Raw genomic sequence first — 595 nt, forward strand, 5'->3', positions numbered from 1 at the left:
TGACACCAACTGGGTGTCTAACAATTCAACTCACTTTTGACACTGTCGACTGAAAGGAAAAAACGCACAACCTAAAAGTTGTGAGTTATGTTTTATCCTGGGACCTCACTGAGGACTATGGCCTGGGAGATAGCCTCTCACACAGCTCTGGAGAACATTCCAAAGAGGCAAGGAAGGAGTCAGGATATAGAGGAGTTTTTGCTGAAAAAAAAATTGTGTAGTCGAACGTCAAAAGACTACTGCTAATCACAAAAAACAGACAGGTCAAGTAAATGATTTCAGTCCTTTTCTATGTATGGGAAGATGCAAGGGTCTGGGCTCATCGAAATTCCTTAGATCTGCATCTTAAGCCTCTGGGGCCAGTAGCCTGTTTTTCTCCATCTGGCGTTCCCCTCAGGGCAAACCCCCGGGGTGGGGTGGCCGCAGTGGCTGAGGACTTGGCCGCAGGCACCATTCTTTGCTTTTGCTGAAATGGCCGGCCACTTTTTTTTTTTTTGTCTGAAATACTAACTACCTGGATTTAGGTGTAGCGTGCTCAGTTCCACAAGCACCCCCACTTCAGACACCAGTCCCAAAGCTCAGGTCGCCAGTGCTT

The sequence above is a fragment of the Physeter macrocephalus genome, chromosome 14 (genome assembly GCF_002837175.3).
Source record: "Physeter macrocephalus isolate SW-GA chromosome 14, ASM283717v5, whole genome shotgun sequence".
NCBI lineage: Eukaryota > Metazoa > Chordata > Mammalia > Artiodactyla > Physeteridae > Physeter > Physeter macrocephalus.